The following is a 15,672-nucleotide window of genomic DNA, read 5'->3' as shown; positions in this document are numbered from 1 at the left end:
TCCATCATGAAATCAAACATTTGCCTGTTCTTTTAAAACAGTGTGGGTAAGAGATTATATTACCTATCTATTTTAATTAATATAACTAATGCAACTTAATGATAGTATGTTTGTTTAGGCTGGAGTTCCTCTTTAAAGTGAACCCACATTTAGAGAGATATGGAGGCTGCCATATTTATTTCCTTACCTGTTACCTGGCAGCCCTGCTGATCTATTTGGCTGCAGTATTGTCTGAATCACAACAGAAACAAGCATGCAGTTAATCTTGTCAGATCTGACAATAATGTCAGAAACATCTGATCAGCTGCATGCTTGTTCAGGGCGTATGACTGAAAGACAGGGGATAAGCAGGATAGCCAGGCAACTGGTCTTGCTTAAAGAGAACCTTAAGTCAAAAATAAAAAAATGAGTTTTACTCACCTGGGGCTTCCCTCAGCCCCCTGCAGCTGATCGGTGCCCACGTAGAGTCGCTCTGATGCTCCTGGACCCGTGTTCCCAGCCTGACGGCCGGTGACGGCGAAACCGGAAGTAGGGTCCAGGAGCATCAGAGAGACTCTACGTGGGCACCGATCAGCTGCAGGGGGCTGAGGGAAGCCCCAGGTGAGTAAAACTCATTTTTTATTTTTGACTTAAGGTTACCTTTAACCCTCCTGGCGGTCTATTAAAATCCGCCAGGGGGCAGCGCAGCATTCTTTTTTAATTTTTTTTTAAAATCATGTAGCAAGCCCAGGGCTCACTAGATGATAGCCGCTGTGCAGCGGCACCCCCCCCTCCCCCCGGGTTACCGCCAGGAAGGTTAAAAGACAATAAATATGGCAGCCTTAATATAACTCTCACCTCAGGTTCACTTTAATGCCCATATTTTCCAACGTACGCAGTTCACGATGAGATGCTCTAATGCGGATTTTGGAGGGCCTGCAATATGATACAGGAAGGAGACTGTGGGAACCTGGGTCTTCTAGGAAAAAAAAGAAGAAACAAAAAGAGACCAGGACCCACTTATGGTGTCTAATGCTGCATACACACTTGAGATAAAAGTCTTTGGAAAAGGCAAAATCACAGACCAATTTTACCCCCTTCCATGTAGTATGAGAGCCATACTCTACACAGTCTATTCTATGGAGCTGCACTCCCCATCAGATAAAATCTTTGCAAGATGCTGCACACAAAAATGCTGTACACATTCAAAAGATCATTATCTGCAAAAGATCTCTTCCTGCAAAAGATCCATTCCTGCAAAATGCATTCATAGTCTAGGAGATCTGCAGATCATCATACACACCTTGTTTAACAGGCAATCATCTGCAGATCATCTGCAGATCAGATCCACCAGGATGGATTTTCAGATCAGCAGATGATTGCCAGATATGCAGATGAATGTCTGTTAAACAAGGTGTGTATGAGGATCTGCAGATCTCATAGACTATGAATGCATTTTGCAGGAATGGATTTTTTGCAGGAAGAGATCTTTTGCAGATAATGATCTTTTGAATGTGTACAGCATTTTTGTGTGCAGCATCTTGCAAAGATTTTATCTGATGGGGAGTGCAGCTCCATAGAATAGACTGTGTAGAGTATGGCTCTCATACTACATGGAAGGGGGTAAAATTGGTCTGTGATCTTGCCTTTTCCAAAGACTTTTATCTCAAGTGTGTATGCAGCATAAGTCTGGCACATGGATAAATTATATCAATTAAATTGTGCAGTCACACACCTGGGTTGTGGACAGCAACAACAATGAAATGCATTAGTTGTCACTGTACTCTGTACTGTAATGTGGCAATAATTATGAAGCGACAGGTCGCACTCCAACAGAAAAAACAAACAAACTTGTGATTAGCTAAAGAATAAAATAACCAAGAAAAGACCCCCTACAAGGGAGTGGGAGAACCAATGTACCTAGAGGAGCTCCAAGGCAAGTACAGTGTACCTCAATAACAAACAAACGTCAATAGATCGACAAAGGATACAAATGTTTATTAAAGCGGAATATAACCCTGCATTTCAACTTTGCTCTAAAACATTATTTACAGCATATTATATGCAACCAGCATTTTTTTTTTACTAGACCAGTATTGGTAGGGTTACACACAGAGCTTTAAAGTTCTGTGGCTAGAAATGCAGACACATCCGAAGTGTAGATAGATACATTTAAGTAAACACAATGTAACAAGTGTGGAATGTGACACACACTCTCTGGCTGTGCAGGAGCTGGTGGACAGCCAGAGAGTGTATAACATTCACCACGTGTTACATTGTGTTTACTTAAATGTATCTATCTAAACTTCGGATGCGTCTGCATTTCTATCCACGGAACTTTAAGGCAGGGAACACACTTGACTTTCAGTTTTCCGCGTGCGTTTTTCTGCATACTTTTTCTGCACACGAAGTGTGTTTCCATGCAGGAAAGCGCATGCGTTTTTTCACAGCAGCTCATGTAATTGATAGAGAAAACTGCCAAAATGTGCAGAGTCATCATGCTGAATGTCAGTTTTTTTTCTGCGCTCGAACAACTCAGTAAGTGTGAACTACGGTAGCATATTGATTATCATGAGTTCCCAGTTTTTCTGTGCAGAAAACGTGCATGAAAACAGTCAAGTGTGTTCCCAACCTAAAGCTCTGTGTGTAACCCTTCCAATGCTGGTCTAGTAAAAAAAATGCTGGTTGCATATAATATGCTGTAAATAATGTTTTAGAGCAAAGTTGAAATGCAGGGTTATATTCCGCTTTAATCCTGTGTTTTGTGGGTGTTGCCTGGCTTCTGCAGGTCAATAAAAAGTAAAAAGAAAATTGCCAGGAGCACCTGTGGCCCATAGCATTATACACAGAGCCAGGACAAGGTCCTCCCGCACCCAAGGCTGAGACAGCAAAGTGCCCCCCCCCCCCATCCATCACACACTGATTGCCATTAGACTAAGAGGCGCCCCAGGGCCCACAACACCTTAATCTCAAGTTATCTGGCTTGCTGTCACTGCCATGTATCCCCTTTTCTTATTTCTCTCTGCTTCAATCACAATAGGGGAATGATAGCTGAGTGAGTTGTGCGCCCCCTCCTACACTGCGCCCTGAGGCTGGAGCCTCTCTCACCTCTGCCTCGGTCCTGATTATACAGGAAATCAAATCCACTTTGTCAAAGACATGCTCACTTTGAATTGTGATCTGAAGCGAGGTCTTTGACTGGAGGAGGAGGAAGGGAAAGAACTTGCTTTGCAACAATGCTGTGATAGCTATCACCATCTGCAATACTAACGTGCCTACAGACACTGAATATTCACACCTTATTGCCCATCTCTGGTGAGGACAGCTCTCAGATTCCAGCATATCTATATAAATATAATGGTATGCAATATGAATGATGGCTCTAGATGACTTGGTGCCATGTCCTGTACAATATATGGATTCTACACCCCATTTACCTGTCAGTTGAGGGAGATCCGTCTATCTTCCCAGAGCTGGTAAATAAATTAAAATGTATTATAACCAGGACTTTTAATAGCTGTGAGGTCTCTTTTCATACTTCCGGAATTCTACAGACATATGTTGTCTCCTTTAGCCAGCCTCATGTGTATTCCCCTTCACCTACCCATATCCATAACGGTCACTGGACTTGCCTGTGACTCTGCTCTGTAAATAACTGCAGTTGTAAAAAGTTGAGTCATGGATCTATAGCCTACTATTCAAGATGCTATCCACCTCTACTATTACGCATTATTTCTATGCATAGGTTTAATGATTAAACTTGTATGTTAGACTTTTACATCAATACTACACGATTCCACATTCTTCAGGAACACAAGTGCAACTGGCAACGACCTGGGTGTACATAATGTAGAATTGTGCTCCAGTTTCACAAGATAAAGCCTTCCGATGTTTGACAACACCCTCTGTCTGGAATAACCATGTATCCACCCGGTGTGCGGTCTGCGGGTTGGGAACTCTCTACAAACCAGTCTGTCAACATTTCACAACAGTCATGCAGAGCTACAGCAGCCAGGATGCTATCTGTCTCAGTGATGCTTTACTTACCTGTCCTAAACAGTGATTGCTCATTTGTAGACTGAAGTTTGGGGCTGAATCTAGTGCTGAGATAAAAGGAATCTAATATGGAGAACATGTGTCCGCTTTACTAGCCTAGAGGGCTAGAGAGATAAAAGGGATGTTACATCACAGAGCAAAAACTTCTTAAGTGCAGTACACATGCTAGACCGCAGTGGCCAAAAAATGTGCAATCCGTAGGTGATGAGTGAACAAGGATGGTGCACATTTGTATTCAGCGTCAGCACAATGACGGCCTTCCGGATCATTACCGGAAGCACGAAAATGAGGCCCCAGAAGTGCAAAATTTGCAATACATAAGAAGTCTGAATTGGTTGACTGTTTATCATAATTTGGTGCAAACGACTGACACCAGCTATAGCCTTAACGATCCGCCAGGACGGGTCAGTCTACATCAGGGGTGTCAAACTAAAATAGACGGGAGGGCCGAAATGAAAAACTTAGATCAGGTCGAGGGCCAACTGTCATATTTACACCCCCCCCCCCCCCATTTGGAATGATCGCACAGCACCTGAAAATTTGTACAGCATGCTGTAGTTGTGGTAGGGCAAAAAAAAAGAAAAACCTCAGTATAGGTAGGTAGCCAGATATAGCTGACCCTGTATAGGAAGCCAGGTATAGGTGCTCCCAGTATAGGTAGCCAAAAATAGGTGTCTTCAGTATACATAGCCAGGCACTGGTGCCTCCAGTATAGGTTAGTCAGGTATAGGCGGCCCCAGTATAGGTTATTCAGGCATAGGTGCCCCATGTATAGGTTAGCCAGGTAGGTGCCCTAGTATAGGTAGACAGGTATAGGTGCACCCAGTACAGATTAGCTAGGTAGGTGCTCCCAAAATAGGTTAGTCAGGCATAGGTGCACCCAATATAGGTTAGCTAGGTAGGTGCCCACAGTTCTAGGTTAGTCAGGCATCGGTGCACCCAGTATAGGTTAGCTAGATAGGTGCACCCAGTATAGGTTAGCAAGGTAGATGCCCCCAGTATAGGTTAGTCAGGTATGGGTGCACCCAGTATAGGTTAGCTAGTTAGATGCCCAAGTATAGGTTAGCCAGGTAGGTGGCCCTGTATAGGCAGACAGGCATTGATGCACCCAGTATAGGTTAGTCAGGCATAGGTGCACCCAGTATAGATTAGCTAGGTAGGTGCCTCCAGTATATATTAGCTAGGTAGGTTTCTCCAGTATAGATTAGCTAGGTAGGTTTCTCCAATATAGATTATCTAGGTAGGTGCCTCCAGCAGGTAGCCAGCCTGCTGCCCCTTTCTCCCTGGCCGCCGCTCCATTACCTCCTGTAATCGGCGGCCCGTCCTGCATGCAGTAGTGACGTGAAGACAGCAGAGCGGCTCCCCCGGTAACATCGCGTATACAGGAATTTCTAGTGGCCACCTCCCTTGCTTGTACTTTTCCCTGGTGTCTAATGGCTCCCTCCCCTATACAGTTCCCTGGTGTCTAGTGGCCATTCCCTATACAATTCCCTGATGTCTAGTGGTCCTCCCTTCCTGCTCTATATAATTCCCTGGGGTCTAGTGATCCTCCCTCCCCTATACAGTTCCCTTGTGTCTAATGTCCCCCATCCTTCCCCTATACAGATCCCTGGTGTCTAGTGGCCCTCCTGCCTCCCCTATACAGTTTCAAAACAAAAAAGAGACGGCACACCACTGGCTCTGCAAAACTTGCTGTGTATTAAACGAACAAAACACCCTCCTGCCTCCCCTATACAGTTCCCTGATATCTAGTGGCCCTCTTGCCTCCCCTATACAGTTCCCTGGTATTTAGTGGCCCTCTTGCCTCCCCTATACAGTTCCCTGGTATTTAGTGGTCCTCTTGCCTCCCCTATACAGTTCCCTGGTATCTAGTGGCCCTCCTGCCTCCCCTAAACAGTTCTCTGGTATCTAGTGGCCCTCCTGCCTCCCCTATACAGTTCCCTGATATCTAGTGGCCCTCTTCCCTCCCCTATTCAGTTCCCTACTATCTAGTGGCCCTCTTCCCTCCCCTACTATCTAGCGGCCCTCCTGCCTCCCCTATACAGGTCCCTGGTATCTAGTGGCCATCTTCCCTCCCCTATTCAGTTCTCTACTATCTAACAGCCCTCCTGCCTCCCCTATACAGTTCCCTGGTATCTAGTGGCCCTCCTGCCTCCCCTATACAGTTTCCTGGTGTATAGTGTTCCTCCTGCCTCCCCTATACAGTTCCCTGGTATCTAGTGGCCCTCTTGCCTCCCCTATACAGTTCCCTGGTATCTAGTGGCCCTCTTCCCTCCCCTATTCAGTTCTCTACTATCTAGCAGCCCTCCTGCCTCCCCTATACAGTTCCCTGGTATCTAGTGGCCCTTCTGCCTCCCCTATACAGTTCCCTGGTATCTAGTGGTCCTCTTGCCTCCCCTATACAGGTCCCTGGTATCTAGTGGCCCTCTTCCCTCCCCTATTCAGTTCTCTACTATCTAACAGCCCTCCTGCCTCCCCTATACAGTTCCCTGGTATCTAGTGGCCCTCCTGCTTCCCCTATACAGTTTCCTGGTGTATAGTGTTCCTCCTGCCTCCCCTATACAGTTCCCTGGTATCTAGTGGCCCTCTTGCCTCCCCTATACAGTTCCCTGGTATCTAGTGGCCCTCTTCCCTCCCCTATTCAGTTCTCTACTATCTAGCAGCCCTCCTGCCTCCCCTATACAGTTCCCTGGTATCTAGTGGCCCTCCCGCTCCCCCATACAGTTCCATGATATCTAGTGGCCCTCTTGCCTCCCCTATACAGTTCCCTGGTATCGAGTGGCCCTCCTGCCTCCCCCTATACAGTGCCCTGGTATCTAGTGGCCCTCTTGCCTCCCCTATACAGTTCCCTGGTATCTAGTGGCCCTCTTCCCTCCCCTATTCAGTTCTCTACTATCTAGCAGCCCTCCTGCCTCCCCTATACAGTTCCCTGGTATCTAGTGTCCCTCCTGCCTCCCCTATACAGTTCCCTGGTATCTAGTGGCCCTCTTGCCTCCCCTATACAGTTCCCTGGTATCTAGTGGCCATCTTCCCTCCCCTATTCAGTTCTCTACTATCTAGCAGCCCTCCTGCCTCCCCTATACAGTTCCCTGGTATCTAGTGGCCCTCCTGCCTCCCCTACACAGTTTCCTGGTATCTAGTGTCCCTCCTGCCTCCCCTATACAGTTCCCTGGTATCTAGTGGCCCTCTTGCCTCCCCTATACAGTTCCCTGGTATATAGTGGCCCTCTTCCCTCCCCTACTATCTAGCGGCCCTCCTGCCTCCCCTATACAGTTCACTGGTATCTAGTGGTCCTCTTGCCTCCCCTATACAGTTCCCTGGTATCTAGTGTCCCTCCTGCCTCCCCTATACAGTTCCCTGGTATCTAGTGGCCCTCTTCCCTCCCCTATTCAGTTCTCTACTATCTAGCAGCCCTCCTGCCTCCCCTATACAGTTCCCTGGTATGTAGTGGCCCTCCTGCCTCCCCTATACAGTTTCCTGGTATCTAGTGTCCCTCCTGCCTCCCTATACAGTTCCCTGGTATCTAGTGGCCCTCTTGCCTCCCCTATACAGTTCCCTGGTATCTAGTGGCCCTCTTCCCTCCCCTATTCAGTTCTCTACTATCTATCAGCCCTCCTGCCTCCCCTATACAGTTCCCTGGTATCTAGTGGCCCTCCTGCCTCCCCTATACAGTTTCCTGGTATCTAGTGGCCCTCCTGCCTCCCCTATACAGTTCCCTGGTATCTAGTGGCCCTCCTGCCTCCCCTATACAGTTCCCTGGTATCTAGTGGCCCTCTTGCCTCCCCTATACAGTTCCCTGGCATCTAGTGGCCCTCCCGCTCCCCCATACAGTTCCCTGATATCTAGTGGCCCTCTTGCCTCCCCTATACAGTTCCCTGGTATCTAGTGGCCCTCTTGCCTCTCCTATACAGTTCCCTGGTATCTAGTGGCCCTCCTGCCTCCCCTATACAGTTCCCTGGTATCTAGTGGCCCTCCTGCCTCCCCTATACAGCACCCTAGTATCTAGTGGCCCTCCTGCCTCCCCTATACAGTACCCTAGTATCTAGTGGCCCTCCTGCCTCCCCTATACAATTCCCTAGTATCTAGTGGCCTTCCTGCCTCCCCTATACAGTTTCCTGGTGGCCTAAATCTCTAAGTAATGTTTTCAACACCTTGTTGAATCTATGCAATGAAGAATTAAGGCAGTTCAGTATGCAAAAGGAGGTCCAACCAGTTCTCGATCGGTGTACCTAATAAAGTGCATATTAAATATACATAGGTATAACATATTTCCTTTTTACACTGACTTCATGGCATCTGACACAAGACATTCACCATCCTCCTAGTTGCTAGGTATCAGTTTCTATTCTGTTCTGGAGGATTGTAGCTAAAATCTCATTGGATGCTCCTAGCACCACATTCACTCTCTTACACACTTTATACATGCCCCTAATGTATGTCTCAAACAAACACAGCTAAATGTGCAAGCAGTTTAGCTTAAAATAGCCATTGATTTTATTACATTGTTTGATGAACTTGCAGTCCTGTTCCAAGCTTACATCTGGCAAACAAATGACTGCTCGGAATCTCATGCAAAATTAATAAAGGCAATTACATATTACAGTACCAGAGGGTACAGCAGTATATTATGTTACAGTGCAGTCTAGCAAGTAAAAATGTTAATAGAAGCACAACAGGAGCAATGAATATAGTGCCAATCAGAGTAGATCAGTTAGCTATCTGTACTGCACAAGCACCCAGAAGGTACTTGGGGAGAGCTCACGAATGCATACTTAAAAGACCTCTGTCGCGAAAATCTTAAAATTTCAAATACATGCAAACATATACTGTACAGATAAAAAGTATGTTTCTTCCAGAGTAAAATGAGCCATAAATTACTTTTCTCTTATGTTGCTGTCACTTACAGTAAGTAGTAGAAATCTTACAGAACCAACAGGTTTTGGACTAGCCCATCTTCTTATGGGGGATTCTCAGGGTTTTCTTTATTTTCAAAAGCACTTGGTTAATGGCAGTTGCTCCGTCCAACAGCCAAAAAAATTTGCAGCGAGCAGGCAGGCTGGCCAGTGCCTTTGTATAAATCTTTTTTCAAGGAGTGTCTTTACAAAGAATAAAGGCTATGCTAAAAATCCCCTATAGGAGATGGACTAGCCCAAAACATGCCAGTTATGTCAGATTCCTACCAACTAAGTTGTAAGGGAAAGCAACATAGGAGAAAAGTAATTTATGGTTCATTTTACTCTGAAAGAAACATGCTTCTTATTTGTATGTTTACATAGATTTAAAATTTTAAGATTTTCGCGACAGTGGTCCTTTAAAGAGGAACTCCAGTGAAAATAATTTAATATAAAAAGGTGCTTAATTTTTACAATAATTATGTATACATGATTTAGTCAGAGTTTGCTCATTGTAAAATCTTTCCTCTCCCAGATTCACATTCTGACATGTATTACATGGTGACATTGTTACTGTGGGCAGATTATGTAGCTGTTCTGGCTTTAACAGACAGCTATAAACAGCCATTTCCTGTGTGTGTCATTGTTACATTGTGGCAGTTTGCCCAGAGTACCGTACGGTACCAGAGCCTCTTGTGGGAGGGGTTTCAGCACAAAATCAGTCATACAGCGCCCCCTGATGGTCTGTTTGTGAAAATCATTATATTTTTCATGTAAAAGTGGGTATCAGCTACTGATTGGGATAAAGTTCAATTCTTGGTCGGAGTTTCTCTTTAAGGTTCAGACATTGCACTGTGCTGTTTTAAAGAAGTTGATTTTTAACATGAATACACTAAAGGTGCATACACACATCAGACTATAGTCTTTGGAAAATGAAAGATCACAGATCAATCTTACCACCCTTCATGTAGTATGAGAGCCATACCTACACAGTCTTTTCTATAGAGCTGAACTCCCCATCAGATAAAACCTTTGCAAGATGCTGCACACAAAGATGCCCGTACACACTCAAAAGATCTGTAGCTGCAAAAGATCTGTTCCTGCAAAATATCCATTCCTGCAAAATGCATTCATAGTCTATGAGATCTGCAGATCATCATACACACTTGGTTTAACAGACTTCATCTGCATATCTGGCAATCATCTGCAGATCTGAAAATCCATCCTGGTGGATCTGATCTGCAGATGATCTGCAGATGATTGTCTGTTAAACCAAGTGTGTATGATGATCTGCAGATCTCATAGACTATGAATGCATTTTGCAGGAATGGATATTTTGCAGGAACAGATCTTTTGCAGATAATGATCTTTTGAGTGTGTACGGGCATCTTTGTGTGCAGCATCTTGCAAAGATTTTATCTGATGGGGAGTGCAGCTCCATAGAATAGACTGTGTAGAGTATGGCTCTCATACTACATGAAGGGTGGTAAGATTGGTCTGTGATCTTGCCTTTTCCAAAGACTTTTATCTCAAGTGTGTATGAAGCATTAGTCACATTAAATACTGTACTATTACCTGTTGTATAGTGCTGTCATAGTGGGGTCCATTTAAAAACGCGCTCGTTTAACCATTTCAGCCCATGGGTTGTTGTCACTTTATGGACGAGAGGAAAATTCACATTTCAGCGCTTCTCCCATTTGTTCCCCAATAAATTTACCGCTACTTATTACAACAAAATGATCTAGACCTTGTTTTTTTCTGCCACCAATTAGACTTTCTTTGGGTGGTACATTATGCTAAGAATTATTTTATTCTAAATGCATTTTAACCACTTCAGCCTACAGGGTTGAGATTTTTTTTTACATCTGAGCAACTTTCACCTCCTATTCATTTGCCAATAACTTTAGCACTACTCATCACAATGAACGGATCTATATCTTGTTTTTTCCGCCACCAATTAGGCTTTCTGTGGGTGATACATTTTGCTGAGAATTAATTTATTCTAAATCCATTTTAACAGGAATATTAAAGAGAATCCGAGGTGTGTTTAAAGAATGTTATCTGCATACAGAGGCATTATCTGCCTATACAGCCCAGCCTCTGTTGCTATCCCAAACCCCACTAAGGTCCCCCTGCACTCTGCAATCCCTCATAAATCACAGCCGTGCTGTGCGGCTGTGTTTACATCTGTAGTGTCAGTCTCAGCTGCTCCCCCGCCTCCTGCATAGCTCCGGTCCCTGCCCCCGTCCCTTCCCTTAATCAGCAGGGAGGGAAGGGATGCAGACGGGGACTGGAGCTCTGCAGGAGGCGGGGAGAGCAGCAGACTGACACTATAGAGATAAACACAGCCAGCTCTGACAAGCTGTTTGTCAGCAGCGAGGCTGTGATTTATGAGAGATTGCAGAGTGCAGGGGGACCTTAGGGGGGTTTGGGATAGCAACAGAGGCTGGGCTGTATAGGCAGATCCAGCCTCTGTATGCAGATAATATTCTTCAAACCCACCTTGGGTTCTCTTTAAGAAAGAAATGGAAAAAAATCATTATTGCTCAGCTTTTGGCCATTATAGTTTGAAATTAATACATGCTACCATAATTAAAACCTATGTACTTTATTTACCAATTTGTCCCGCTTATTACACCATTTAAATTATGTCCCTATCACAATGTATGACGCCAATATGTAACTTGGAAATAAAGGTGCATTTTTTCAATTTGCGTCCATCACTATTTAGAAGCCCATAATTTAATAAATCATATTGATATACTCCTTTGACATGAATATTTAAAAAGTTCAGACCCTTAGGTAACTATTTATGTTTTTTTTTTATTTTTTATTATTATTATTATTGTAATTTTTTATTTTATTTTTTTATTAAAACTTGTATGTGGGTATTTTTTGGTGTGGGAGGTAAACAGGGGATTTTAAATGTTTAAAAATGTATTTATTCAATACAGTGTTTTTTGGTGTAGTTTGCTATTTAGCCACAAGATGGCCACAGTCAAAAAGTCCTGGGAGCAATCGATCTCGCTCCCAGGAAGAAGTATGAAGACGGGGAACTTTTTGATCTCAGAACAGCCGCAGCGTCTGAAGAGACACTATCGGCTTTTCTCCGGGGGGGTCCGATCAGTGAAAGGGATTTATAATACCTTTCATTGATGGCTGGGCTAACGGTCGGCAGCGGGAGCGCGCGCGACCCGCGGGAGTGTGCGCATCCTAACTGGACGAAAATTTTCGTCCAGTTAGGGTGAAGTGGTTAACCTCCTTGCCGGTCTAATTCTCACCGGCAAGGAGGCAGCGCAGAACTTTTTAAAAACATTTTTTTTTCTCCAATCATGTAGTGAGCCCAGGGCTCGCCGCGGCGGGTAGCGGCGGATCGGCGACGAGCGGCGGCGATCGAATGTTACAAGCAGCTAGCAAAGTGCTAGCTGCATGTAACAAAAAAAAATTATGCAAATTGGCCCAGCGGGGCCTGAGAAATCCTCCTGCGCAGGTTACCCCGAGCTGAGCTCGGGATAACCGGCAAGGAGGTTAATGGGAATAAGAAAAAAATTGAAAAAAATCATTACTTCTCAGTTTTTGACCATTATAGTTATAAAATAAAACTTAAAACTGTGGATGAAAGCCACACATTTTATTTGCCCATTTGTTCCGGTTTTTGCAACTTTAAATTATATCCCTAGTACAATGTATGGTGACAATATTTTATTTGGAAATAAAGGTGCATTTTTTTCAGTTTTACATCCATCACTAATCCCAAGCCCATTTTTTAAAAATAATATACCCTGTTGACATACATATTAAAAAAAATTATATTCCCTATTGTATGTAGGTGTCATTTTACTATTTGGTCACAAGATGTCTTCACGCAGTATTTCCTATAAGCGTACAATAAGTATGCAAATAGGAAGTAATGCGTTACAGTGTTACTTCGGAAGTGAATCAGGCATCCATTCATGCCTGCGATCATGGTCACCTAGAAGGGAGATGAATGATTGGGGTTCCCATTAATTAATCTAAAGATCGGAGGCGGAAGAGGCGGAAACAAGTGAGTGGGAGGGAGTGCGGCATCACCAATTGAGAACGATCACTGTTTTTGAACAAAAACAGTGATCATTCTCACCGGACAAGAACAGATTGGCTCTGAGGACTAGTCCGCAGGCTGAAATGGTTAAACAGGACGCTTCTTGCGCCCATTTTAACAGCTCCAGTTATAGCATGCCTTCAAGTTCAGTACAAGGGAAAAAACAATTACCAGTTTTGATTAGTGCTGTAAGGGGATGTCTTCTGTATTTTTAACGCTGTGCTATGTTCCCATTTCTGTCCAGATGGGAAATCTCTGCAAGAGGGAAAAAGACAAACAAATAAAGCATTTGTTTCCTGGTAGGAGAAGTACATCTAGTATTTATTGCTCTCTCTCACTTGCTGTCCTTTGGACAACTAGTTTTCATATTAAAACTACAATGCTCAGTAGAGGTTAAAGTAACAGGAAGTGAGGGAAAATCTCTCCAATGGGGACTATAGCAATGTCACATCTGCAATAGCATTTCTGACTCGTATTCAATCAAAACTAAAATAAAACAATCTTCTGGAATTGCCCTGTAATGGTTTTGGTTTCCTGTGAAGATCAGAGGCCCCTTTTGCATATATGTGCTTCCCCTTTGCCAGCCAGTCTATCCAGGTACATTGGCATAACTGTGGGTGCTGTCTTCTGACTTTAAAGCTTCTTCTAACCTCTCACTGCTCTCTGCAGGCCATCCAGTATGGTTTGTCAATATCGGTGCAATTATTAAGAAAACAAAAAAGAACTTCAGCTTAAAGTGTACCAAAGGCGAACCTGATTTAAAAACACAGATACCAGAGGGAAGCCTGTGGATCCAGCAGAGGTTTCCCATGTTCTCCTGGCCCTCACCATTGCCGAGCTCAGAACCTTGAAAGAAATCTGACAAGAGCTTGTTGGAATGGTGATCACAACCGTGGTCCTCTTCATGCCCGAGCGCGGCTGTACTGCGCCTGTGCAAGTACGGACGTGCCTGCGCAGTAAGCCATGATCTTGAACGAAGAGGAGTGCAGTCACGATCTTCAAGAGGGTCCCAGGCAGCCGCGGTGGTCTCCAGAAGGACACAGAAAGCCTCTGGATCTCTTTTGTTCAAATATTTTTTTTATTGGAGAAAAATGCAATATAAAACATAACATTGCCAAAGTAAAATAGATGATAAAGCTGGTAAAAATAGTAGAATGGTACAGTCATTTAGCGTCATCACAACACTCAAATAAATGTGGATACTTAAGACACAACCACAAACATATTGAGAATCATAAATATAATGACACTATGTATTTCATCAACTCAAGAGAAATTTGCCATTTCAGAAAGGAATTCAACCACTTTTTGGTGTAGCCCAACCCAGGTCAATAGAACCCATAATCTAAATGGTGATACTCATAGTCTATTTGTATTCCAGCGACTTAAAGGACTTAAGTGTCAGTCACCGCCAGTCTAGGGCTTCAGCCGCATTCGGCCCGCTGCGCTTCTGTCACCTGGAAGCTCCGTGGGACGGGAGCGCGACGCGGGGTGTGCGCACGCCCCAGCCATGCATGCTCAGAAGCCAGCGACTGCCTAGATTACCAGGAGGCATAGCGACTGAATGGATGGCCCTAAGAGGACGGCGAGGGACTGCTCATGGGGCTGGAGGAAACCCCGAGTAAGTATAAATTAGCGATAGTGAACCATCTCAGGTTCACGATAAACTCATACCACACTGCCCATATTTGGATGATCATATCAACTCAATTAACTCTTGACCTCTCTCAGTTTCTCAACCCTCTGGAACCACTGGCTCAAGGTTAAAGATGTGGTGGACTTCCAGAGAGCCGGAATCATAGCTGGAGAAGTGTTTACCAAATGTGGTAGGAATGAGTTCTTGTAGCTTTTTGATGATTTGGAAGTGCCATGGAGTAGATAAGGTAGGCAATGCTCATGCATTGAAACATTTAGGGAGGTCTTGTGGGCTAGTAATAGATACATCTTTTCCCAGTGTGCTTCGTAATATGGTAGCACTTTCTAAACTTTAGTAGTAGGAAGAGGAAAGCCTTTCAAATAATCTGGCAAACAAGCTTGACTCACTGGTCACTGAACTCAGGTCTCCTGACCTTCCGATTCTATTCAGACTCACTTGGTACAGCTTACCGCAGCGTGCCCTGGTTCAACAGGTACCTGTCATTGGCACAGACTTGCCGGGCTCCCTGCTGCATACAGAGTAGTTGTAGTTGGCTCTAGAGTTCAGAGGGGATGACCGCTCTCCATTGCTCAGCACATCATCCACACCCACCATGACATGGGCTTCCTCAGTGTGAAGCCGTTATCAAGTCAGTCTGAATAGCACTGGGAGGTTGGGAGACCTGAGTCCAGTGCCCGGTAAGTCAAGAAACGCCTACTGCTTTTGAAGTGGCGCAGTTGCACTGTTTTTGCTCAGGACCTAATTGGCGGTGGAATATAGTGTCATATGCAGGGTGAAAACGCTGATATATGAGACAACAGGCTTTATAGCATGAGGCTTCAATTGGCTGGTATTTACATGGTGCACAGGTAGAGCTGGACTGACTGGTGTACATCTACAACGTACTAGATAGTGTACTGGTTAAAGAGAACCCGAGGTGGGGTTCTCACAACAAAATCCCCATACAGAGGCTGGCTCTGCCTATCGAGCCCAGCCTCTGTTGCTAATCAGATCCCCGCTAAATCCCC

The 15,672-nt window shown here is 44.6% G+C and overlaps 1 protein-coding gene across 6 annotated transcripts in view; it reads right to left on the bottom strand.

The window, feature by feature from the left end:
- STN1 (STN1 subunit of CST complex) overlaps positions 1 to 15,672 on the bottom strand; it is a 114,900-nt gene that overhangs the window by 72,032 nt on the left and 27,196 nt on the right. For 3 of the 6 annotated variants that reach the window (XM_068256720.1, XM_068256719.1, XM_068256721.1), the window contains exon 3: positions 13,180 to 13,263. The exons of 1 other annotated variant lie outside the window; for it this stretch is intronic. The gene's annotated coding sequence lies outside the window, so the exon portion shown is untranslated. Of the gene's footprint in view, positions 1 to 837; positions 933 to 4,026; positions 4,140 to 13,179; positions 13,264 to 15,672 lie in introns of those variants that run through there. 2 more of the 6 variants (XM_068256722.1, XM_068256724.1) reach the window with 2 other exon arrangements.

The sequence above is a fragment of the Hyperolius riggenbachi genome, chromosome 10, assembly GCF_040937935.1.
Source record: "Hyperolius riggenbachi isolate aHypRig1 chromosome 10, aHypRig1.pri, whole genome shotgun sequence".
In the NCBI taxonomy this organism is placed as follows: Eukaryota; Metazoa; Chordata; class Amphibia; order Anura; family Hyperoliidae; genus Hyperolius; species Hyperolius riggenbachi.
The sequence above is the reverse complement of the archived record's forward strand: the minus strand, read 5'-3'. Positions and strand labels throughout refer to the sequence as shown.